General features: G+C 39.3%; 1 protein-coding gene across 14 annotated transcripts in view; it reads left to right on the top strand.

Annotated features, from left to right (window-relative positions):
* The window catches only part of celf4 (CUGBP, Elav-like family member 4), a 1,237,212-nt gene extending 1,214,755 nt beyond the window's left edge, over positions 1-22,457 (top strand). For 13 of the 14 annotated variants that reach the window (XM_048530893.2, XM_048530849.2, XM_048530876.2 and 10 more), the window contains one exon: positions 20,588-22,457. The gene's annotated coding sequence lies outside the window, so the exon portion shown is untranslated. Of the gene's footprint in view, positions 1-17,774; positions 17,853-20,587 lie in introns of all 14 variants that reach the window. The other variant, XR_009446241.1, reaches the window with a different exon arrangement.
* The last annotated feature ends 3,580 nt before the right edge of the window (positions 22,458-26,037 follow it).

Genomic DNA, 26,037 nt, shown 5'->3' with positions numbered 1-26,037 from the left:
TACATGGAGCAATGAAACCTAAAAAGCAGACAAAAGATTGTCTGAAAAACAAAAGAATTCCAAAGATCATATCAAGCTAGATGCCCAAAATGTCACAGAACTAACTAGCTGCTGTGAAGAAACGGTTCTGAATAGAAAATTCCGCCAGAGAAACCATCTGAGAGCACTGTAAATCTCAAAAAGCCTTTTGTAATCAGTAATGGGGGAAAGAAGCCTTTACAAAAAACAGTGACAACAGTAAACAAATTGCGAACATCCAAGGAGAGATGAATACTCATTAAAAAGTAACCAACGACCATGCATCCACCAAGCAAATTTGATTCCTTCAGAAAGGGGACAGACTGAGAGTTCAGAGATGGTAAGAACTGCCAATGCTGGAGTCAAGAGATAACACAGTATGGAGCTGGAGGAACTCAGCAGATCAGGCAGCATCAGAGGAGCAGGGAATTTGATGTTTCTGGTTGGTACCCTTCTTCAGATACCCTCTTGAATGCATTTCACAAATTCTGCCCCATCTAAGCTTCTTGTTGTAAAGGAGTCCCAGTTAATATTGGGGAAGTTAAAGTTACCCACTATAACAACTCTGTTTTTATTATGCCTTTCCATAAGCTGCCTACATATCTGCTCCTCAATGGCTGTTGGGATGGCTGTAGTATAATTCAATCAGAATAATTGTACCCATCTTATTTTTGAGCCCTACCCATATTGCCTCAGTGAATGAGCCCTTTGGCATGTCCCCTCTGAGTGAAAACGTAACATTCTCCTAGGTTAACAATGCAACTCCTCCACTTCTTTTATCTTCCTCTCTGTCTCATCTAAAACAACAAAATCCTGAAATGTTGAACAGCCAGAACTGTCTCTCACTCAAACAAGTCTCTGTAATGGCCACTTTAGTCAAATGTACTGATCCAGGCTGTAAGCTCAGCTGCCTTACCATCGATGCTCCTTAAATAAACACAGTTCAGCCCACTAGTACTATCATGCTCATTTATGTGTCTTTGCCTTCATTAAAATACCCAAAAAAATCAGATTAGGGAAAATAGTATGAATCTGACCACATGGTGGTGATATCAGCATGAAATTACCTCAGTCACAGAAAATAACAACATGAATGGCACCAAGATAAACACCTTTCAAAAATCACTTAAGTGTTTTGAGTGCAGCCATTTTGAGATAGTTCTATCCAGAGATCTTTAGGAAGTCCTTCAGCCATCTTGGAAAAGTAATATGTTATTGGTAAAGCAACACTGAACTTTACATTGAAAATGGCATTTGAAGCTGCAGAAACCTCAACAACATTTAGTTTTGCTACTACACCAACAATCTTTACAACAACAAAGATTCTATAACAATTTTAGTCAACAAGACAACTAAAAGAATGTAGTACAGGAAGATCAAAATCCCTACAATATTCTTCCAAATCAAGAAAATAATCAACAACTTCAAGTTCCTACCAATGATCAGCCAATATGATAAAGCTCACTGGTACCAATTTTCTAGCAAAAAAATTCAGGCTAACATATCTATTTGGACAAGCTGGAGATTGACAAATGTGGAGTACACAATTCCTGATATAGTGATTGTAAGGATGTCAGCCAGGTGGAGCTCATAAGATATGGGTTCCCTGATTGGAGGTGTTAATCTAGTCCAATTAGGGAGCCCTTGCTGACAGATATAAACAGGAGTATCAGATGTTCTCTTCACTCTGAGAGCGGTTCAATGTCAAGGAGTCTCCATGTGTAAATAAAGGATGGCTTGCTGTCTGTGAGTTATTTTATCTAATAGTTCAAACAGCTTCAACATTGGAAGACAAATCAAATGCATAACGGGTTAGTACAATTCTCTCCTAAACAGGAAGACCTTCAGATCACGTTACATCTGCAGCAGATCAATGAGAAACATCCATATTTAAAAGCCTCATAACAGTTTTGATCTATATTTCAATTCAAATGCAAATAAGACACTGGCAAGACCCTGCATTAGTAACAGATACCAACCTCCAGTTGTGTCAAAAGATCATTTCATGAATGATCTGTATGTACTGTCAGAACCATGCAGCTATGGAAACTTGCAATAAAAGCTCAGATCTGTCATTGGCCCCTTTGATAGGCTACTGAATGTCTTCAATCAAAAGAGGATCTAAGTCTGGAAGAGAAGATTTGTAGCTCAGGTTGAGTTTCTGGATGTGAGTTTGCTCGCTGAGCTGGAAGGTAAGTTTTCAGACATTTCATCAGCATTCTAGGTAACATCATTGGTGAGCTTCCGATGAAGCGCTGGTGTTATGTCCCGCTTTCTATTTATCTGTTTAGGTTTCCTAGGTTGGTAATGTCATTTCCAGCATTGGTGATGTCATTTCCTGTTCTTTTTCTCAGAGGATGGTAGATTGGCTCCAAATCAATGTGTTTGTTGATGGAGTTCCAGTCCATGCTTCTAGGAATTCTCGTGCATGTCTCTGTTTGGCTCGTCCTAGGATGGATGTGTTGTCCCAATCAAAGTGGTGTCCTTCCTCATCTGTATGTAAGGATACAAGTAATAGTGGGTCATGTCGTTTTGTGGCTAGCTGATGTTCATGTATCCTGGTGGCTAGCTTTCTGCCTGTTTGTCCAATGTAGTATTTGTCACAGTTCTTGCAAGGTTTTTTTTTACTGTTCAAGAAGTATTATTAACATTTTATTGACTATGTTGACTTAATGCACAATAAACTATCTAACCAGAGGAGTTAGATCTTTCATTTGAATGATATACTATATGGGACATCAATGTGAAATCCTAAGCAATTGAATGCCACATTATCTTGTCGCAGGCTGTAGATCCAAAATCCCACATGAGCAATTGTCCAGCTTCCTGCCAAATAATGTACTTATTTTAGCAGAAGAAATCACTTCTCAATGATGTTCTCCAGTCTGAGGAACAAGGAACAAATCAAGCTGTTCCGAAGGTACCTTCATACCTTGGAACAGAACATACAAACATATCAATCAGGAGCATTACAGACCTGTCAGCCCCCTGAACCTGCTTCACCATTCAATAATATCATGGTGATCTGATTGTAACCTCAAATCTTTATTCCCACCAACAACCTGATAACCTTTCAGCCTATTGTTTAACAAGAAGCTATCTACCTGTCTCAAACATATTCAAGGTCAGTGCTTCCACCATTTCAGAAAGAGCATTCCAAAAGTTCACAACTGTCCGAGAGAAAAATATCCATGTAATCTCCGTTTTAAACATGTAATTTCTGATTTTGAAATACTGATCTCTAGTCCTAGATTCTCCTGTAGGTCAAAACATCCTTTTCACATCTATTTTGTCAAGACCCCTGACAGTATTACATATTTCAGTCAAGTCACTTCTTAAACACCAAGAATACAAGACAAGCTTGCCCAACCTTTTCTCATAAGACAACCTACCCATTCCAGGTTTTCATCAAGTAAACCATCTTTGAACTGTCTCCAGCACATTGACATTCTTCTTTAAATGAGGCAAGGAATACTATGCGCTGTACTTCAAATATGATCTCGCTAGTACTGCCTATAACGGAAGCATAACACCCCTACTTTTATATTTAGTTCCCTCCTAACAAATGATCATACTCTAGTTGTTTTCCTAATTACTTGCTGCACCTCTGTACTAACTTTTTCTGATTCATGCACAATGATATCCAGATTCGTCTGCAGGTCTGAGCTCTGCAATCTCTCACCATTTGAATAATATGTTTATTTGGTATTCTTGTTGCCAAAATAGGCAATTTTACATTTTCCCGCATTATCCTCCATTTAATTTGTCTTTTCCCACTTACTTAATGTGTCAATATCTTTTTGTAACCTCTTTGAGTCCTCTTCACAACCTATTTTCCTATTTATCTGTGTATCATCATCAAATTTGATGACCATACCTTCTGTCCCTTCATCAGTCATTTATATAAATTGTGAAAGGTTAGGTCTGAGCAGCAATCTCTGTGGATTGTCAAACCTGATATCTTGCCAAACTGACAAAAAGATCAGACGATCTGAAACCTGAACTCAGCATCAGGGATCAAACAACATGATAAAAGAGCAACCAATCAACAGCAGAATCAAAATCAATCTTTATTTCTAATTACAGTGAGTAATGTTAGCAAATTTACATCCCAGTCTAGGACCCCACAAACACTGTATCTTCAGGAGTTTCTCCAAAGATTGTGAGTAGGGGGTGAGTAACTTGGGCTTTGACCAATGTGTTCAAAGACTTTACGTGATTGAACCTGCTTACAAATATGTTCAATCTGTATTAGAAAAGAGATTTAAATAGTTGAAAACAGCTGGATGGCAATACACAGGAGTTGTTTGGTCATTACGAAGAATAGCACGTCGATGACTTGCAATACAGTTAAACATTTTCAGCTTATAATGTACTTGGCTTTGTGAATAAATCATTTTGTGTACATTTCTAAAGATTAATACTGTGAACGTCGAAACAGAGACACTATCACAAGCAAGGTATGTTTCTTAAATCACAGTATGTTGGGAATTAACTGGAAGACATCGATCTTTCATTCTTGATTTGATGCTAACATGGTACTGCAGGTCTCAGAGGACTTTTAAAAGCTGTAAAATGTCAAGTCAATGATTGCTGTGTTCATTTTAAAAGATAAAGTAAGAGCTTATCCTGCTGTGTTTATTTCTGTTGACATCCTCAAGAACAAAAATATTCAAAAATGTCAAAGTTTAAAAGTGTTTTTGTTTATATTCAGTGGGACCACATACTAGACCTGGTGGTTCACTGGTAATGAAATGGAAATGAATATTTCTGTTTGTTGGGCAGAGAGCTGGAAATGTGGCAATCACACAGCATGAATAGAGATTCAGATGGTTGAATGTCCATTAACCTAGGAATATTGAGGGCTCCCTGCTATTTAGCATGGCAATTGCTTTTTGCTTACTCACTGGCTAAGGAAGAAAGTAATTAAAAGAGAAGACATTTTTTCTTTTATAGGTATACAAGCATTCCTGAGAAGCATTTGGTACCCATTTTGATAACTCTCAAAATGTAGAGTACAGCTGAAAGATGAGTCAACCCTGTTGCTCTGATTCTTTTTTTTATTCACTCATAGCATGTGGGCATCACTAGCTGCTCAGCAATTATTGTCCATCCCTAGCTGCTCTTGAGTAAGTGGTGGTGAGCTGCCTTCTTGAATGGCTGCAGACCATGTGTTGCAGGTTAACTCACAATGCCATTACGAGGGAATTCCAGGATTTTGACCCAGCAACAGTGGAGGAATGGTGATATATTTCCAAATCAGGGCGGTGAGTGGCTTGGAGGGGTACTTGCAAGATGGCCTTTGAAGTCAATTGGGTATGATTCCATGATTATGACTGTATCTGCTGCCCTTTTCCTTCTGGACAAAAGTGGTCATAGATTTGGAAGGTGCTGTCTGAGGATCTTGAGTGAATTTCTGCAGAGCATCTTGTAGATAGTGCGCACTGCAGCATCAGTGGTGGAGGAAGTGGATCCTTCTGCATATGCCAGTCATTTGGGCTGCTTTGTCCTGGATGGTATCAAGTTTCTTGATTGTTGTGAAGTTGCATTCATCCAGACAACTGGGGAGTTTTCTATCACACTTGTGTCTTGTAGACAGTGGACAGGGTGTTCAGGAGGTGAGTTTCCTTAATCTTAGCCTCTAACCTGCTCTTGTAGCCACAGTGTTTATGCGATGAATCTGGTTGAGTTTCCCTACATATGATGAAGATGTTTGGAACTGGGACACTACCCTGAGGAACTCTTGCAGAGATGTCCTGGAGCTGAGATGACTGACCTCCAGCGACCACTACCATCTTCCTATGTACTATGTCTGATTCCAACCAATGAGGGTTTTTCCCCGATACCCACTGACTCCAGTTTTGCTAGGGCTCTTTAATGCCATACTCGGTCAATACAGCCTTGGTGTCAAGAGTTAATGTCACCTCATCTCTGGATTTCAGCTCTGTTGTCCATGTTTGAAGCAAGACTGTAATGAAGTAAGGAGCTGAGTGGTCCTGGTGGAACCTAACTGGATATCACTGAGCAGGTAATTGTTAAGCGGGTGCTGCTTGATAGAACCTCCATCATGATGACATCTTCCATCACTTTACTCAAAAGTAGAGTGATGGGGCAAAAACTGGATAGGCCCAAAATGTCAGCCTTCCTGCTCCTCTGATGCTGCTTGGCCTGCTGTGTTCATCCAGCTCCACACCTTGTTATCTCTGGGCCAGATTTGTCCTGTTTTTTTTTAATTAACACATGGAGTGAATTGAATTGTCTAGAGACTGATATCTTTAATGCTGGAGACCACTGGAGGAGGCTGAGATGGATCATCTGCTGCAAATGCTTCAACCTTATGTATGTGTTGTGCTGTTCCATCATTGAGGTTGGGGATACATCCTCCTCCAGGAGTCATTTAATTATCCACCACCATTCATGACTGAATGTGGTAGGACTGCAGAGCTTAGATCTGATCCTTTGGTTGTAGGATCACTTAGCTCTGTCTACCACTTGCTGTTTATGTCTGTCAGGTATGATTCCACAATTATGACTGTGTGTAATTTTGGCAGTAGCCCCCAGAAGTTAGTATTGAGGACTTGGCAGGGTCAACATGGCTGTTTCTGCCAATGTCTTTTCCAGAGCCTTAATTGATGCCAAGTGGTCTGTCTTGTTTCATTTCTTTATTCAGCCTTTTAGAGATTGATTCAGCTGAATGGCTTGCTAGACCATTTCAGAGGGTAGTTGAGAGACAATCACATTGCTGTGGGATTGGAGTCATATGCAGGCCAGACCAGACCAGACCAGACATTTACTGAAGGACATCAGTGAGCCAGATGGGTTTTCTAACAAAGGCTTCATGGACATCAATAGATTCCTAATTCCAAATTTTTTCATTGAATTCAAATTCAAATGTAACTGACTTCTAACCTGGATTCCCAGAACATTAGTTGAGTTTCTGGATTAATAGTCTAGCGATAATACCATTAGGCCATTGCTTGCCCATAAAGAGAAGTTACATGTAGGTCAGATCAGGTGAGGATGGTGGATTTCCTTCTCTAAGGTATATTAGTGAACCAAATGGGACGTTATGGAATGCGTTGCCAGCAGCAGTTGTGGAAGCAAGGTCATTGGGGTCATTTAAGAGACTGCTGGACATGCATATGGTCACAGAAATTTGAGGGTGCATACATGAGGATCAATGGTCGGCACAACATTGTGGGCTGAAGGGCCTGCTCTGTGCTTATTGTTCTATGTTCTATGTTATAAACAGTTCACGGTCACCATTCCTGATCACAAACTTTGGCCTTTAGATGACTAGTCCCAGTGACATTACCACAATATCACCATCTCCTCTTTGCTTAGGGGACAATGGAAAATTACAATAGAAGATCAACTTCATGGCCCAGGGCCTGGAAATTGAACAGACCTGTCAAGTCTTGAAAAGTTCCACATACAAGATATCCATTACATTTTCCATGTCCACCCCATATCGAAGGCATATCCAGATTCAAAATAATCTTTCAAAATAACAAGAAAATGTCATTTCCTTCTCAAAGAAGTCATGCCAGAGATGGAAAATTATTTTATTCATTTCGGTTTAGAGTGGCCCTATTTCAGTTTTAATTTATTACATATTTTATTTTGAGTGCTTTTTATCTTCAGTATGCCTGGCAAAAAAAGTTCCATGCACTAGCAGCATGTAGCAGGATTTCACTTGTATATTCCCCATCTTTTCCATCTGTTAAAATAATAGATGGAGACATTAACCAGACTACTACTGATACACAGTATTCTGCCCATGAGAGCAAAGCACATTAGTCCATCCTTTTAAGTTAATATATATCTAATAATTTTTATTTCTTGATGGCAATTTTTAAAGATTGAACATCAATGCTGCTGTTTATGTGATCCTCCAAATTTATTAGTCAGGGAACTACATCTTCATATTCTTTAACCTGAACCCATTTTGCTGACAGTGCGCAGTTCAGGCTACTTATAATAGACTTACTACCAATTGTCACTAATTGTTGGCCTTTTATCCTGTTTTGTCTGTGCCTGCTCCTTGTATGAGTTATTCATAGCCCTCCAGCCTTTTCCCCATGGCCCTGTGATTCTTCTTCTCTTTCAATAATTCTGTGATCTCAGCAGATGATAAAAACGGACTAGTCAGATCCCAGGCAGGAACTCCGATTGATAGGCTATGTTTTTATTGCAGTGCATTGCAAATCCCAATCACTTTCTGTGCAGAAATATCCTTAAGTGTCTCTGGGCCTTTACCAATCGCCTTAATTTGTGCCCTCTGATTCACCATGTCTCTGTCAATGGGAACAGTTTTTCCCAAATACTTTATGTAGACACTTCATGACCTTGAATACCTCAATCAAATTTCCTCCAACACCTTTGTCTTCTCTAAGGTGAAAAGCCCCAGCTTATCCAATCGGCACACGTAACTGAAGTTCCACATCCCTTCTGAAAGACCCAATTAAACACTTTTTTTAAGAAAAGTGACTGGTCCAAAAAGGGCATAAAGTAGTTAAGAGGATTCTAGTTGCAGTGCTTCTAAATACTCAGGACTCCAATCTTCATTATGACATCCAATAGTCTCAGCTATTAACAGAGAGATTTGGATGTTCATATGCATTCATTGCTGAAAGTTTGTGCACTGGATAGAAACAAAATCCAAAATGCACATAAATATGCAGCTTTCTTTCAAAGAGATCAACTTTGAAATCTGTCAAGTGATGCTTCAATTTTTATTGCTCTGGTCAGAATCAATCTGGAGCATTTTGTTCACTTGTTTCATTCATTGAGGAGCGCAGGAGGGCATACCAGGAGCACCAAAAAACATACCTAAAAATGAGGCATCAACTTGGTGAAATCACAATGCAACACTACAGATGGGGCTGAGACATCCCACATCTAATGGATCAGTCAAAACTCTGCAGTTCTGAAACATCTAATCATTCACAGAGTCTTGAAGTTGTACAGCAGAGAAACAGACCCTTCAGTCCAACTCATCCTTGCGGACCAGATATCCTAAATTAATCTAGTCCCATTTGTCAGCATTTGACTTATATCCCTCTAAGCTGTTTCTATTCATATATGCAAGGAGATGCCTTTTAAATGTTGTAATTGTACCAGCCTTCACCACTTCCTCTGGCAGCTCATGCCATGGAAAGTGGTGGAGACTGGTACAATTACAACATTTAAAAAACATCTGGATGGGTACATGAATAGGTAGGGGATAGCAGGTAACATCTACGCCTCACAACTGCCAGATAATGACCATCTCCTCCAACAGGAAAGTTAACTATCTCTTCTTGACACACAATGGCATTACCATTATTGAAATCCCCACTACCAACATCATCTTACCGCAAGGATCTGTTTTGGGGCCACTGCTGTTTGTCATTTTTATAAATGGCCTGGATGAGGGCGAAGAAGGATGGGTTAGTAAATTTGCAGATGACGCTAAGGTCGGTGGAGTTGTGGATAGAGCGGAAGGATGTTGCAGGCTACAGAGGGATATGGATAAGCTGCAGAGCTGGGCTGAGAGGTGGCAAATGGAGTTTAATGCGGAAAAGTGTGAGGTGATGCACTTTGGAAAGAGTAACAGGAATACAGAGTACTGGGCTAATGGTAAGGTTCTTGGTAGTGTGGATGAGCAGGGAGATCTCGGTGTCCATGTGCATAGATCCCTGAAAGTTGCCACCCAGGTTGATAGGGTTGTCAAGAAGCCATACGGTGTGTCAGGTTTTATTGGTAGAGGAATTGAGTTTCGGAGCCTGTGGTCATGTTGCACCTGTACCAATTCTGGTGCGGCCGCACTTGGAGTATTGAACGTAGAGCATAGAACATTACAGCACAGCACAGGCCCTTCGGCCCTCAATGTTGTGCCGACCTGTCATACCAATCTGAAGCCCATCTAACCTACACTATTCCATGTATGTCCATATGCTTGTCCAATGATGACTAAAATGTACTTAAAGTTGGCAAATCTACTACCGTTGCAGGCAAAGCATTCCATTCCCTTACTACTCTCTGAGTAAAGACGTAAATTGCGTACGGTTCTAGTCGCCACATTATAGGAAGGACGTGGAAGCTTTGGAAAGGGCGCAGAGGAGATTTACTAGGATGTTGCCTGGTATGGAGGGAAGGTCTTACGAGGAAAGGCTGAGCGACTTGAGGCTGTTTTTGTTAGAGAGAAGAAGTTTAAAAGGTGACTTAATAGAGACATACAAGATGATCAGAGGATTAGATAGGGTGGGCAGTTAGAGCCTTTTTTCTTGGATGGTGATGGCTAGCATGAGGGGACATAGCTTTAAATTGATGGGTGATAGATATAGGACAGATGTCAGAGGTATGTTCTTTACTCAGAGAGTAGTAAGGCGTGGAATGTCCTGTCTGCAACAGTAGTAGACTCACCAACTTTAAAGGCATTTAAATGGTCATTGGGTAAACATATGGATGATAATGGAATAGTGTAGGTTAGATTGGCTTCAGTTTGGTTTCATTGGTCAGCGCAACATTGAGGGCGGAAGCACCTGTACTGCGCTGTAATGCTTAATGTTCTATCTTAGGGGTTGCCATTAACTGGAAACTAAACAGGACCAATCACATTAATAGTCCCCCTATATGGAAGACTCCCACTTGCCTGGATGTGGGCGGCTCCAACAACACTCGAGAAGCTCAACACTATTCAAGACAAGGCAGCCCATTTGATTGGCTCCAAACCCATCACCTTTAGCATTCAATTCTTCCAGCATGTTGCTTGATGGCAGAAACATGTGCCAGCAAAAAGATGCACAGCAGCAACTGAAGAGAGTTCCTTCAAGAGCAAATGGGGAGATGATGGCCTAGTGGTATTATTGCTGGACTATTAATTCAGAGACCCAGATAACATTCTGGAGACCCGGGTTTGAATCTCGCCATGGCAGGTGGTGGAATTTGAATTCAATAAAATATCTGGAATTAAGAATCTAATAATGACTGTCAATTTATTGTTGATTGTCAGAAAACCCATCTGGTTCACTAAAGTCCTTTAAGGAAGGAAACTGCCGACCTTACCTGGTCTGGCCTACATGTGATTCCAGACCCACAGCAATGTGGTTGACTCTGAAATGTCCTCTGGGCAAGTGGGAACGGGCAATAAATGCTGCCTGGCCAGCATCCCCCTCATTCCATTAATGAATAAAGAGACCTTCCAAACTCACAACCTCTATCAACCCGAAGACAAGAACAGCAGATGCATGAGATCACAACCACCTGCAAGATGCCCTTCAAGCTGCATACATTTCTGACTTGGACTTTTATCACTGTTGATGCTTGGTAAAAATGCCAGAATTCCTTCTCTAACAAGACTGTGAGTGTACCTACACCACATGAACTGGAAGGCAGCTCTTTGCCTCCATCAGAATGGCCACTAGGAATAGGCAACTATGCCTAGGCAGCGATTCCCACAGCCCCATGAGTTTTTAAAAATGTTGGGGCATCCTACCTCAGGAAAGGTATTTTGTCTTTCCTGACGGTGCTATACTAGATTCACAAAAACTACACCAATTTAAGGGACAATTTCTATTGATTTGGTTTGCATTCCTTGAGACTAAGACGTTGAGGCTGATTGCATTGGGCTAGTTAATATCACAAAGGACTTGTTAGAGCATATATAGAAGGATACAGATAAGAAGTGTCCATTTGGACCCTCGTGCCTGTGATAGCTCTTCAAAAGACCAATCCAATTTGTCCTAATGTCATATTATATCCCCAAATCCCTACAAATATTTTTCATTTTACATAATATCAAATTTCCCTTTGAAAGTTCCTAGTGACTATGTTTCCACTGCATAAATTATGTTTTCTTTGCTTTGGCTTTGTTTCTGTTGGCAATTACTTTAAATCTCTGATCCCTCATTGCCAGTTCTGCTACCACCTGAAGGAGTTTTCCTTTAAATACTTTATCAAACCTGTACGTAATGTTGAACACCTTCCTGTAAATCTCCTGGTAACTCTGTACTCTCAGAACAACCCAAACATCTTCAATCTTTCTACATAATCAAAGTATTTCATCCCTTGTAACCTAGTAAATCTCTTATGCGTCTGAGGATCTTGACATCCATCTTACGGTTTAGCGCCAATAATAATACACAATGCTCTAGTTGAGACATAACAACTGTATTTTTAAAGGTATAGTATTAATCCCTTGTTTTCATTTTCTTTTTCATTGTTTATAATGTGAAGGATCTTGTAGAAACAGAAAATACGTTAAGGAATAGGCAATTAAGCCTTTTTGGAAAATAAAAACCGAAAGAATTGACAATTCTGTAAATCAGGAATGAAAACAGAAGTTGCTGGAAAAGCTCAGCAAGGTCTGGCAGCATCTGTGAAGAGAGTTAACGTTTTTGGTCCAGTGACCCTTCCTCCGAACATAGGCCTTTTAAGCCTGCTTCACCATTCAATATGATCATGCCCCATTCCCACTTTCTGCCTAAGCCCTTTGATTCCTTTAGCCCAAAGAACTATATCTAACTCCTTCTTTAAAACATTTAGTGTTTTGGCATCAACCACTTTCTTTGGCAGAGACTTCCACAGGCTTACCACTCTCTGGATGAAGACTTTTCTCTACATCTGATTCCCACATGGCCTACCTTTAGACTGTGACCCTCTGGTTCTGGATTCCCCAGTCATCATGAACATTGTGATCGCGATACATCTTTTCCACCGGCTTCTGCCACATGCAAAACTTTGTTTGTGTGCATAAACTGTCAGGTCTCCCTGTTCCTGTACTAGCTTTTATAATTGTGCTGTTCGTTTCTTTTTGTCTCACCTCATTATTTCATATCAAGATGTATCATTTCACTATGCTATGTGTTAAATTTCATCTGCCACGTGCCTTTCTATATTGGCAATGTTTCTACATCTGCTTAAAAAATGTTACTGTCCATTGGGGCGGAATGACTAAATGCATCGCTCGACATCCTGATCCACTTCCAGCATAAGAGAGTTTATTGTTTTCAATGAGTGGGCAGAAAGCTACTCAGCAGTCCAGGGAACAAAGGGAAACACACACTTTTTATGCATTGGCTTTCAGCCTGCCTTTGGCTGTTACGAACCAATCGTATTATTAATTGATTACATATGCATCCAATCAATGACTGTGTAATCAGTGCATCGACAGCTTTAAGTCATTCCATGATCTCATGATGTTTACCACATCCCCTCACCAATATCCTTGGGACTTCACAATGCACTGTATTCAACCACATTCCAGGCTTTATCTCCTGTGCCAGTTGTTCAGCACTCCTCTGCTATGAGCAAATGGGCTTCTCCTATCTGCCTTAGACTGAACATCCATGGGAATACTGTTAAATCCCTTAATGCCTGTAAACCTGAAGCTCTATTGATATATAACCTGTGGCTAAGATTATCTGGGGGTCTTCACTGATGTGGGTCAGACTTTTCCTTATATCCCATGTTCGATAACAGACTTTGCACCAGCCTGATGTGGAGGCCTCTATCTGTTTTCTCAAGGATAGTTTATATCAAACTGTCTCTACAGAAGCAGCAACTGCATTTTTGCTTCTTATGCAACAGGACTCTTGTATGCATTTCACAAGACGCTTTGCATGTTATTTTAATCTTGTTACCTTGGATATGGCCTTCTATGAAGGCTACAATTACTCTAGCTCAGAGTTTAACATCAAAGGGCAGGCAATGGCCTAGTGGTATTATGACTAGAATATTAATCCAAAAACACAGCTAATATTCTGGAGACCCTGGTTCAAAACCCACCATGGCAACATTTTAATTCAATCCTAAAAAATAAATCTGGAATTAAGAATCTACTGACAACTATGAAACCATTGTCAATTGTCAGAACAGCCTCTCGGGCTCACTAATGCCCTTCAGGTAAGGAATTGTGCCATTCTTATCTGGCCTGCCCTACATGTGACTCCAGACCCACAGCAATGTGGTTGACTCTCAACTGCCCCCTGAAATACCCTAGCAAGCCATTCAGTTCAAACGTACCTCAGGACAGGCAATTCACTGGCCAGCACGAGAGAATAAAAAGATAAGTCCCCTGGGCCGGATGGGATTTATCCTAGGATCCTCTGGGAAGCCAGGGAGGAGATTGCCGAGCCTTTGGCATTGATCTTTAACTCGTCATTGTCTACAGGAATAGTGCCAGATGACTGGAGGATAGCAAATGTGGTTCCCCTGTTCAAGAAGGGGAGGAGAGACAACCCTGGTAATTATAGACCAGTGACCCTTACCTCAGTTGTTGGTAAAGTGTTGGAAAAGGTTATAAGAGATAGGATTTATAATCATCTAGAAAAGAATAAATTGATTAGCGATAGTCAGCACGGTTTTGTAAAGGGTAGGTCGTGCCTCACAAACCTTATTGAGTTCTTTGAGAAGGTGACCAAACAGGTAGATGAGAGTAAACCGGTTGATGTGGTGTATATGGATTTCAGCAAGGCATTCGATAAGGTTCCCCACAATAGGCTATTGTGCAAAATGCGGAGGAATAGGATTGTGGTAGATAATAGCAGTTTGGATCGGAAATTGGCTTGCTGAAAGAAGACAGAGGGTGGTGGTTGATGGGAGATGTTTATCCTGGAGACCAGTTACTAGTGGTGTACCGCAAGGGTCGGTGTTGGGTCCACTGCTGTTTGTCATGTTTATAAATAACCTGGAAGAGGGCGTAGAAGGATGGGTTAGTAAATTTGCAGACGACACTAAGGTCGGTGGAGTTGTGGATAGTGACGAAGGATGCTGTAGGTTGCAGAGAGACAGAGACAAGCTGCAGAACTGGGCTGAGAGGTGGCAAATGGAGTTTAATGCAGACAAGTGTGAGGTGATGCACTTTGGTAGGAGTAACCAGAAGGCAAAGTACAGGGCTAATGGTAAGATTCTTAGTAGTGTAGATGAGCAGAGAGATCTCGGTGTCCATGTACAATGAAAGTTGCCACCCAGTTTGACAGGGCTGTTAAGAAGGCATACAGTGTTTTCGCTTTTATTAATAGAGGGATCGAGTTCCAGAACCAAGAGGTTATGCTGCAGCTGTACAAAACTCTGGTGCAGCCGCAGTTGGAGTATTGCGTACAGTTCTGGTCACCACATTATAAGAAGGATGTGGAAGCTTTGGAAAGGGTGCAGAGGAGATTTACTAGGATGTTGCCTGGTATGGAAGGAAGGTCTTACGAGGAAAGGCTGAGGGACTTGAGGCTGTTTTCGTTAGAGAGAAGGTTGAGAGGTGACTTAATTGAGACATATAAAATAATCAGAGGGTTAGATAGGGTGGATAGGGAGAGCCTTTTTCCTAGGATGGTGACGGCAAGCATGAGGGGGCATAGCTTTTAATTGAGGGATGAAAGATATTGGACAGATGTCAGAGGTAGTTTCTTTACCCAGAGAGTAGTAAGGGAATGGAACGCTTTGCGTGCAACGGTAGTAGATTCGCCAACTTTAAGTACATTTAAGTCATCATTGGACAAGCATATGGACGTACATGGGATAGTGTAGGTTAGATGGGCTTCAGGTTGGCACAACATCGAGGGCCAAAGGGCCTGTACTGTGCTGTAATGTTCTATGTTCTAAGTGAATTGTAAAATGTCAGACTATGGAAGTTGTTGCTTCAGCAAAAAATCTTCCCCAGCTGCTTTTTTTGTCAACAGTCAGCCATTTTTTATTGCTCCAGCCATGGGCTGCCCTAACACCATCCTACTCACTACAAGTTTTAAAAAATCATGTCCAGGTCATTAATGTACAAAGTTCAATGATTCTCATAACAACCTCTGGGGACCGTCATCACACAGCTTTTCTTGTATGTGGACAACACTTGCTAGGTTAGCTTTTATTGTCCATCCCTAATTGCCCTTGAGAAGGTGTTGGTGAGTGACCTTTCATCAATTCTGAAAAATAATCATTCACTACTATTCTTAATATGATAATTGTTCTCTCAGAAGAACAGACTAGTTCTTGATGAGTAGCCTTGGCCATCCAATTTGTGTCAAAGTCAATGAGCTAAAAGCAGGCTGGCTGTTCCCAAGAGGAAATTTAATGGATATCTTCTATCTATTCTCTTCCTTTAAAAAGACATTCTGACGAGTCCATTAAATGTTTGTATTGGCATAATGGTAAAACTCTGCTTCTAAATTATTCAAGCATCATTTGTAATTTAAATTTACATTCTTCTTTATCATTTTGGCCTTTGTTGCATCTGTGAAGAATAGCTTCACATTGAGAGATTGCCCTGGGAGCAATCACTGCTGGTAACTAAGCTGTTTTTCATGGGTGTTCTTTGTGGTTTCCTTTAAGACGTGACTAAAATGCATATTCAAATAATTAAAATAGAAACTAGAAAGTTCTGCATCATTTAGAGGGTTGTCAAACTTTATAATGATTGGTAAGTGGCAAACTGGTAACATAATGCACCATTAAAGAGTGACTTGTCAATTTCCTGAGAAAGGGTATGCGTGTGTTAGAAGATCTTTTACAGATGTTTAATGAGTATCTGTGAGCTCCTGCAGTTTGTCTGGTTCAAATAGCTTCCCAACTCTAAACAGGTAGAAGCTTTCCCTGAATTGAACTCCTGGTGATTTCTCTGGTGTGTGGGTGCGATGGTTGGTGTAGAGGTTTGTCTCTCTTAAAAGTTCACATCCTGAAGAGCTGAGCCATGCTTACATTAGAAGACTTAAGCTTATTTTTGATCTTCTTATTTCAGAGCTCCTTAAATTGGTTGCAACATCCTTCCATCTAACATGGTTGAGATCAGCTAAGTGTGTGCACAGAAATCTCTCTGTGCTGCACGACATGGTTCAGCAATGGGAGAACAGCAACCAGATGAGAAGAGCCATGCAATTTCTATTTAATAATACTCAGTATTTTAGGAACTGCATTCTTAGACATATTTTCAAAAGTGTGAGATGAATAATGTGGAAGTCCTAATGCTTCTCATATCTTAAAAATGTAAATATAATATTATACCAAATAGTTCCATAATATTGGCACCTCTAGTTGACACAAAGCAACTAATTCATTTGTACACTGATACTGAAATGCTGATATTTCCCAAATGTGGTCACATCAACTGACTTGTGCCTGCTTTGTGTAATTTTTTGGGCTTTTAAGATGGAACATTTTTAACATGCAATACAGAGGTTGAACTGATCAGTGAAAGACTATGAGTAAAAAGGACAGATCTACCCAGACAAAGTGAAAAACAGCAACTCCAACTCTTGTCCTTCCTGAAGCCAATTCAGGATTGAACAATTATTGACCATTTATTTCAACAAAGAGGAATTGGCTCAGGCAGCTCAGGAAAAGGATTGGAAATGTTGTTCTTTTAGTTACTTTTTCCTATGTAATTGTAATATTGTTTTATTTGCTCCTGTTACCTTTCTGTTGAGAATACCAAATACAATTACTATCTTTCTCATTTGAACAGCTTGTTAGCCAGCACTCTGAATTTGGGATGCAAGTCTATTATTATTGGTGAAACATTGAAATGTTTTTACTCTGTAACCAATGTCTGTCAGCCATCATGCACTTAATCATGTTTATTTTTAGCATCCACGGCATTCATGACATTATTGTTAACCATATATTTGTAATCTTATATGCCTTTGCAAGGCTTCATCCATTTCCTTAAGTTTGGTTTCTTGTTTTTCGATTGCAAGTATTGCTTTTGACTGATGCTGTGTTTGGTACTTTTCCCCCTCCAAAAAACAAAAATTCTCTTCTTCTTTTGTCACTCGATCAAAAACCAAACCAAGCAGAGACAGTCATAACCCGCAGTCTCAGGCTGTAAGAAAAGTATCCATAACAATGAAATGGAGAAAACGGTCCACTGCGTAAGTTCTGTCAACTAGAAGTTAAAGTGTGATCTGATGGCGTCATGTAACAAGCTCAACGATTGGTTGCATGACATGCCGTCAAGTTTCGTGGAGGTGCTGTGAAAGCATTTTTCTTGGATGTTGTATCAGTTAATGATTGGCCAGTCATGATCACATGTGCCTTTTGACTGTGTGCTGCCACTATTCTTGCTGTGCTCATTTTAGTTTAGTGTTTGCGGTGGTTCTTTTAATAATTATTATTTCTTTATTTTATTATTTTTCTTTCAGTCCTGTCAGCTTTTTTTGCTTCTTTAGATGTCACATAAAACATTGATTCCCAATCCTTTTATATAAAAACAAATTTTTTAAAAATGAGGTTTACCTGTATAATAAAATGTGTGGTCAGTTTCTTTGCACCAAAACTATTGTGATTTGTTTATTTTTTGGAGGAGGGGGCCTTTTTCATTTGAAGAACCTAGGACAAAAATAAACTTGGATGGTAGCAGGCATAAATCCAAACTTACACAAACAAGATCAAAATAGCCAATCTGTGCTTTGCAATTACAGCAATTTCAGATTCATTTTCAGTAGTATGTCAAATCATTCAGAACAAAAGTGTTTTTTTTGTGCAACTGAAAAAGGGTCCTTTGAAATTGTTTTTTTATTTTTGCTGTTGTAATTGTTCGATTGCTGTGTACGGTTTGCTCTTTGTTTAACCAACAGTGTGGGAACCTGCCAGCATGGATTGATATTCCGCATGTCACTTCCACTAAAGTGGATCATTTGCAGTTCTAGTTTCTATTGTTTTAAAAGTGTAAGCAGAATCTGCCTGCTAGCCGTGGACAGAACTGCTGTGAGATTTTTCTTTAGATTAACGTTATCTCTGCTGTTTAATATAGCATTGCATTTTTTTTTAAAAACTTGTAGTGCAGATTCTTAAAGAGACAGTATCCCTATTTTGTGGGGTCAACACGGGTAGAATGCCAAAACTGTTAGCAATCAACATTGTTTAAAGCTTTTCCTTCAAATACTGCAGCCTTTCCAAAATGTTTCTATAATACCTGTTCTTCTCATCCACCCAAAGCATTTGCTTTTGATCTCTATAGGGGCTGCAGCACTTCCTCTCTCTGGTTCCAAACTTGTTCCCAGCATTAATGTACCCTGGTGACTTTCCTGAAATTTGTCTTTCACAAGTTTCATTAATTACCAGTTGCAATTGCTGAGGTGATGCTCAAGATTTATCTTTTGTAAAACATATATGCTTTGGAGTATATTTATAAATCTCCAATGGACCCTTCTTAATTACCTCCTTTCAAGGCTGAAATGACTAAAAGTCTTCCCTCAAAATTCAATCATCTTCGACCAGGAAATTTAGATGTATACACCTTGTTTATGACTTCCCTAGATTTGACTTGGTCCTTTATATCTCCTTGACCAAGGACACAATTCTTAAGGTCAATTCACCCATAAGGTTTCACCACCACTGCCCTCGAGAGAACAAACATTAAAACAAAAACAGAAATACTTGGAAATGAATGTGTTGGTCATGCTGGAGCTCTGTTTTGAAGTATACAAGTTGGACCAGTATGTATTATTTTCAAGTTTTGCTGGATTTTCCTTCTGGGTTCTTAAGGACAGCAATAAATGCCCACATCCTGATAACTTTTAAAAAATGCACAATTTTCCAACCGTTAGCTGATGTTAGCAATATACTTCAGCATTGTGTTTGCACTGCTCAGTATTGCTTTAGTAAAATTGACAGTTGTAGTCTAATTGACAAGATCCACATATGGTCCCGTTGAGCTACTTGCCCTTAGTTCCAAAACAGACACAAAGAATGCTGGAGAAACTGAGTAGGTCTGGTAGCCTCTGCAAAGAGAGAATCGGGTTTAAGGTTGCAAGTCTAATTTGACTTTGTTTCAGAACTGACTCAGACTGGACTCAAAACACTAACTCTGCTTCTCTCTCCACAGAAACTGCCAAACCTGCTGAGTTTCTCCAGCATTCACCATGTTTGATTCAGATTTTCCTTAGTTATCATTTACTACAGGTCTATGTATTTAGGATTAGACATTTCATTATTTTCTGAAAGTCCCATGCATTGTAATTTTTCTCATTCATGTGCATTGTTTGTTACTGCTGAATGCAGTCAATCATCTAGTACTGTACGATTGCAATGTATTTACAGCACATAAGCTGACCATTTGATCTGCTAGGTGCATGACAGTAATTGACTTCCACACAAACCCCCTCCCAAGCTTCTTCATCTAACCCCATCACCAAATTCTCATATTTGTTTTTATTATATATTTATCTAGCTTCCCTATAAATGTATCAATGACAGTCATCTCACTAATCATTTTGGTAAAGCATTCCTTTCTCCGATAGACTTTTTCATGAATTCACTATTGAATTTATTAGTGACCAGCTTAGATGTATAACCTGCAATATGAAGGACTTGACAATGCCTCAATTATCTAGGCCTGCCTTACCCATAAAAACATTACTCTTACATAGCCAAGCCATTAAAATAAAATGCACATAAATGCTGCAAACCATTTGATTTTGAAAAGGCTGAAGGGTTCACAAAAGGTATGTTTTGTAGATACAATGCCCAGACTTTCAGATTGAAGACAGAAAAAGCAGGATGCTGTTTCTTTAGATTATATCTACAGTAAAACATGATTGGTGTAGATCTGGTACTGTTACACATTCTCATCTCTAATCTGCTTTGTCTTGTCTTCATCTTCTAGGGCGGAAACTGGAGAGGACCGCATGTACAAAAAATAATAAAAGTACTGTTAAATAAACCTTTGGACATATCAGCATACGCCAATCAAGCTGAAGACTTCTTCAGACTTTTATCTTTGACTGCTCTGATTGTTTAGGCTGTTAAGTCTCTACAAAATGTATCTGCTGAAGGATGAGTTTTAAACGCCTGAAAGGAGAGAAAAAATTTAAAAGATACTAGGGGCGTGTAGAGCAACAAGTTGATGAGGAGTGCCTGTTGTCATCATGGATACAGTTGCCATGGTCACACGTGGTAACCGTCACTATCTGTCATTCCTTAGGTATTTTAGGGACCAAAGGACCAAACTTTTTATTGCAGACTTGTAGTCGTATGTAAATTATGGATTTCTTTCCTTCTCACACTGTTCCTAAAACAGTCTGAAAAGTTTATCATGAATTGTAAAAAAAAGTAATAATAATGATAATACTTAACTGCTTTTAAATAAGCAAGATTGTAGTTCTTTGATACTTTGGGAGGCACTTTGGTATCATTAATTCAAGTAAGTAGTTTTCATATGGTTTTCTGTAACTTTCATGAGGATTGAACATTTGAGATTGGCTTAACTGTGATCTGTGAGAAGCAAAAAAAATACAATCTTACAGAGTGAGGATTATTTTGGAAATAGGATTATTGCTTGAAAATGGTTCATTGTGTTCTTAACGTTCCCTTAAAAGAAAAGCTCAATAGATGTACAGATAATAAAAAACTTTTAAATTACTGATATAAAAATATAAAAAATTAGACATAAAAATGCAAAAAAATAGAGGTTAGCATTACTGCTAAAAATAAGAAATCCTGTAGAATTGTAATTTTGTAGAATTTAGATGAGCATATGTTCATATACTGCCAATTGCTATCTGATCCTGTTAAATAATGACAGAAGATGAGCTACACTGGCAGCTCCTTGACTGCAATCATTCCAGCTATGATTAAAAAGGAATTAATAATATATTTAAAAAAAAATACAAAAATTGAAACTTGTAAACATTGCAGCAAAACGCAGATATGAATATCCACCGAGGGTTAGTGAGAAACTGGAAAGACATGTATTAGTCTGGAAAACCTGCTTAACATCATCAGGATCTGCTTTCAGCAAAACTCTTACCGACCTCCATCCATTGCGAGAGTACTCTTTCATGTTCAAAAAATAGTAAGTGAACTTCAGGGCCAGTGCAAAGTCCTGACTCCCAACAAGCTAACATTGAATCTGTAATTCAAAAGGAATAACACAAAAAGAGAATCTCTGCTGTTTACAGAAGGTACAAAAAAAACAGAGAATGTTTAAAAGGTTCTGGCTCTGTTTTATGTAAATAAATTTGCATATTTTGTAGGACTTTTACTGTACTGACTGAGAAAAAAAGGAAACTATTTAATGAAAGCACGGTATTTATCTTTGGTAACTGATGTAACGGAGCAGTTGGAACAAAAAGCACTGTGTTGATTGCTGTAAAATCTGGAACCAATTTATTTATGAATTATTTATTCAGTTTATTTATTGTTCTTTTAGGAGGATGTCATGTTTTAACTTAATTTACAAATGCCAGCATTGTGGCTGACTGCTCATTGTTTTATGACTTTTTTTATTCCTTGTGGGCATTTTTTTTAAAAAAAACACAGGCGTTTTGAATTTTTTTTCCCATTTCTTTTTACTGTTTCTCTTTTCTAAAATTCTAGTTTCTGTCATACTTTATCTAAAGAAAAGAGCTGTATACCTACATCTAGTGTGGCATACAGTTATTACAAGACTGCTCTCTTCACTCTCAATTACCTGGAAACAATTGTAATCTTCATGTAAGTACTGGATGACGCTTTTCAGCTTAGCCCTAAATAAAGCACAGTTTAAGAAAAAGCAATTTGGCATCTTTTGGGTCTGTTCAGCCTGTTTAGTTGCACGCAATTTCTCACAGACAGCTTTGCAACTTTAAAACTGTCTGAAAGCTTGTTGCATCTTTAGAGAATCCAAAAGCTGTGAAAAATTTATCACTCATGAACAACGGTCTTCCTGACAACCCCAGAACTAACAGCCCCAGTGGAAGGTAAATATTGCAATCGAGTCCTACATTGGCTGCTTGCACTTTCTAAATGCAAAATCTGAGAAGAGACTGGAGGGGAGCTTATGAAGCCAAGCAGCAGTGCTAAGGGTACTGTTTCTGCAGTATACCAGCATAAATGTAAGAACAACACAGAAAGGTGTTCATCCAGCTCCACACCTTGTTATCTCGGATTCTCCAGCATCTGCAGTTCCTATTATCTCTAAGGCAAAGGGAAAGATGGTTAAAAACCATTACTCACTGTAACATCAACTTACCTACATTTATGTAGCATTTTTAATGTGATTATTACATCCCTAGGTATGTTAACTGAAAATATCCAGATAAAAATTAATACCAAGCCAAAGAAAGAAATTATTAGAATAGGTGAGCAAAAGCTTGTTTATGAGAGGAAAAAGAAATGTATGAATTTGGCCTACAAAATCTTCATGTATGGGAACATGAAGATAAAAAGAAGATTGTATGTTAGAAAGAATTCTGATGTTGATCAGAGGAGAGATTTGGTTATAATCACGGAAAATGTGTCGGATACAAATAAACAAGATTACTGGTTGCGCTATCAGAGGGCAATGGTACAAATCAAAAGATTTACCATTATTACTGTAGTGCACTGATTATAGACCATATGGAATGTTGTTTGCACTACACAGTACTACATCCTACAAGTTATAATACTGGGCCCTCAAGAGGGTGAAATGTTGTGCTTAAGCTAATTGTAAAAGAGGAGATTTCAACTAAACTAAAGGAGAAGTTTTCAAAATTATGAAGAGATTTATAAACGACCAGTGCCAAGGGGGTAATGGCCTATAATTGGCCAGGAAACACAGCAATCAGCTCATTAAAAACTACTGCCTTAAGATTTTTCACTGTGTATTGAAATGACAATTCTTATTTATGGTTGCTATCATGATCGGTTTCTAAGGGCTGCTTTGTACATGCGATTTATAATGCATTAGCCATAGGTTCTGTTGAAAAATGACATAATAAGCACTATCACAGACACATTAGCACAATTTCCAAATAAACTGTCTGACATAAAATGAGAAATATTTCATTTAATTCACACTTTGTTAATTTTGAGTGTTCTCAAGCCTTACAATCAAGCCTTATCGTGGACACAAAACTAAAGGTGTCATTTTGGAAATGCTAATTCACAAACACAGAAACACGGTCACAGCCACATCAAGGATTTGATTCCCTTGTGCCCACACCTGGAAAGCATTTCTTCTCCAAGTACAATGGCCAGATCAGACAGAACAGAAACTATTAGAATGGGCATTTTTTATTAATATTCATCACCCTATTTAGGCATTACTAGCTAACCAAGCCCTAATTGCCCTAGAGAAATTAGAGGTGAGCTTCTCTCTTGAACCTCTGCAATCCTTAGGATTTGGGGACATCCACATAATTCTGTTAGGAAGAAAGTTCCAGAATTTTATCCTAGTGACAGTTAGGGATTGGTGATATAGTTCCAAGGCAGAATGGCATGAATCTTGGAAGGGAGCTTATGGGTGATGATATTCCATTTCATAAATTGCGGGAAAAACGCAACAGGTTTGGCTGCATCTGTGGAGAGAAATCAGAGTTAATATTTCGGGTCCAATGATTCTTCCTTAGAACAGAACGTTAACTCTGATTTCTCTCCACAGATGATGCCACACCTACTGACTTTTTTCAGCAATTGCTGATTTGTTTCTGATTTCCAGCATCCATAGTTGTTTGTTTTGTTTATGGTATTCCATTTATTTGCTGCCCTTGTCTTTCAAGGTGGTCTAGGCCACAAGTTGGGAATGTGCTGTCAGAGGAGCGTTGGTGAATTTGTTTCAGTGTAACCCCCAATAGATCACATACAATGACTGCCATTGTCAATTGTGCTAAAGGAAATGAAAGTTGGCGATGGTGGGTGTGGTGTAAGCAGGCTGTTTTGTCCTACACAATATCAAGTTTCTTGAGTGTTGTAGGGGCTGCACTCACCCAGGCAAGTGGATAGTATTCCAACATACTTCAGATTTGTTCCTTGTAATCGGTGGACAGGCTTTGGGAAGGTAGCAGATGAGTTACTTGCCACAGAACTCTTAGCCCCTGGCCTGCTCTTATAGCCGCAGTATTTATATGCCTGGTCCATTTCAGCTTTTTGTCAATGATACCATCTAGGATGTTGATAGCAGGGGATTAATCAATGGTATTGTAATTTTAAATAAGGAGAAACAATTAGAATCTCTCTTGTTGGAGATGGTCACTACCTGATACTAAACATGACTTGCATTTTACCAGCTCAAGTCAGGATATTTTCCCTGTATTGCCATATGGGGACATAGATTGCTTCAGTTATCAGGGGAGTCATGAATGATACTGAACATTGTGATATCATGTGTGAACATCCCTATTTCTGATCTTATGATGGAGGGAGGGTCATTGATGAAACAGCTAAAAATGATTGGGCCAAGGACACAACCCTGAGAAACTCCTGCAGAGATGTCCTGAAGTTGAATCGCCTGACCGCTAACAACCACAACATGTCCACATTGCTGAGAGACTCCCAGCACTCCTCGAAACTGGGTGGGCAGCCAGGCACATGCTAAGGCCAAAACCATTAAATAAATTAGGAGAAAGAATTAAGCAGCAAAGTGAAAACAAATCAAAAGGAGGGTTTTATTTTTAATTTACAGGTTCCCTGTTCTTGGACAACAGATGCTGCACTTAGCAGCAACTCCTGCACAGCCTCAATGTGTACCTCCGTCTACCTCGCCACCCACAAATGCCAGATTCTGGTTTACTGGCCCAAATCTTGTGTACAGGAGGCTGAACCCAATACCTCAACTTGCAAATACAGGCAGGTTTGTTCACAATGCACTGTGATGTGCAGCTCCCCTACCTCACTACTGGATGCAGGAGCAACCACATTAATTACAGGTCTGGAATATGTGCGCTATGCATAGAACATTCACACATTTTCCTTAAACGAAAGCCATAGGTTCAAGCCCCAGTCCTGACTGCTGCTTTCAACAGCACTGAGCTGTTGCATCTCATATGTGACTTTCAATTAAATCCCTTTCAGGTGTACATGATTCAATGACATTTTGTGAAAGTATGGCCTTTTTCCACAAGAGTTTGGAAATCCTTTATGAGGCAGTGAAAATTATTCAACCCACAAAATTGGGCGTGGGCCAAAAATAGATGTGAGGGTGAAGCTACAATTGTTGCTTCCAATGTAGACAACATACAAATAAGCAATCAGAACATATTTAAATGATTACCTAGTGATTGCTGGGTGAGCAAGCGGAGCAAATTCAAGGGACTAACATGAAATCGAGCTCATCTTCGCTATTGAAAACCAACTGTGCTTTTTTAAAAGGGTGTT

The sequence above is a fragment of the Stegostoma tigrinum genome, chromosome 1 (genome assembly GCF_030684315.1).
Source record: "Stegostoma tigrinum isolate sSteTig4 chromosome 1, sSteTig4.hap1, whole genome shotgun sequence".
In the NCBI taxonomy this organism is placed as follows: Eukaryota; Metazoa; Chordata; class Chondrichthyes; order Orectolobiformes; family Stegostomatidae; genus Stegostoma; species Stegostoma tigrinum.
The sequence above is the reverse complement of the archived record's forward strand: the minus strand, read 5'-3'. Positions and strand labels throughout refer to the sequence as shown.